The 1012-nt window shown below is 51.4% G+C and overlaps 1 pseudogene; it reads left to right on the top strand.

The window, feature by feature from the left end:
- The first annotated feature begins 3 nt into the window (after positions 1–3).
- LOC116889837 lies at positions 4–803 on the top strand (annotated as a pseudogene).
- Positions 804–1012: the final 209 nt, after the last annotated feature.

A 1012-nucleotide genomic window follows, 5' to 3' on the forward strand; every position in this document is an offset into this window, starting at 1 on the left:
TGCCTGAAGCTGGCAGCCTTTGCCTGGCTCAGTGGTATAGCCAGCTCCACACTGATGTCCCCATTGACCATGTCTCTGGGGCGATGTGGGCATCGCCGTATCAACCACTTTGTGTGCGAGATGCCGGCCATCATCCACATCTCTTGTGTGGACACAAGCTGGGTAGAAGGCTTAGTTTTCATCCTGGCCATCCCTATTGTCCTCGTGCCTCTCACTATGATCCTGGTCTCCTATGGCTACATTGCTGTCGCTGTCCTGAGGATCAAGTCCACAGCTAGTCGGCGCAAGGCCTTCAACACCTGCTCTTCACATATGGTGGTGGTGTCTCTTTTCTACAGTAGCATCATCTACATGTACATGCAGCCTGGCAATGCGGCAAGCCAGGATCAGGGCAAGTTTCTAACTCTGTTCTACTGCCTGGTGACCCCCACACTAAACCCTTTCATCTACTCGCTGAGAAACAAGGACATGAAGGCGGCCATGTTGAAGGTTCTTGGGAAAGAGAGAAGCCTGCTGGACCCTGCAGGGCACTGATGGGACCTGGGACTCACCTCACTTGTTCATGGTTTCAGAACCACAGTGAATCATAGTAGCAATAAGCCGAAGGTGGCGAAGATGTGGGGTCTTGCATCCCAGCGTCCACGATCACTGATGTATATTACTGCCTGCAGGGAAGAGCATCCGTTTTATTCAGGGAGCTAGGGCTACTTACAAAAGTCAGCAAACTGACAGAAAAAGACCCGCGGCTTCCTTTTTTGCACAAAGTGGAGATAATGATTTATTTGCAGCTGGCCCATGATGCTGTAGTTCCAATAGCAGTTTGGACACAAGAGGAAGGAGACGCCATATGGCAGAATGTGTGTGTGCGTGTGCCTGTGTGTTGGAGATGTAATAGGAACATTTGCTCTCTCCAGTAGAAACCGTTCTCAGTTTTCCAGCTCTATTGCTCCACCCAGTGGAGCAGACATTCTCATGTCCTCACGCGGTCACCAGCCAACCCTCCTCCCAGCCC

Source organism: Rattus rattus, unplaced genomic scaffold (assembly GCF_011064425.1).
Source record: "Rattus rattus isolate New Zealand unplaced genomic scaffold, Rrattus_CSIRO_v1 flattened_line_247969, whole genome shotgun sequence".
NCBI classification, from domain to species: domain Eukaryota; kingdom Metazoa; phylum Chordata; class Mammalia; order Rodentia; family Muridae; genus Rattus; species Rattus rattus.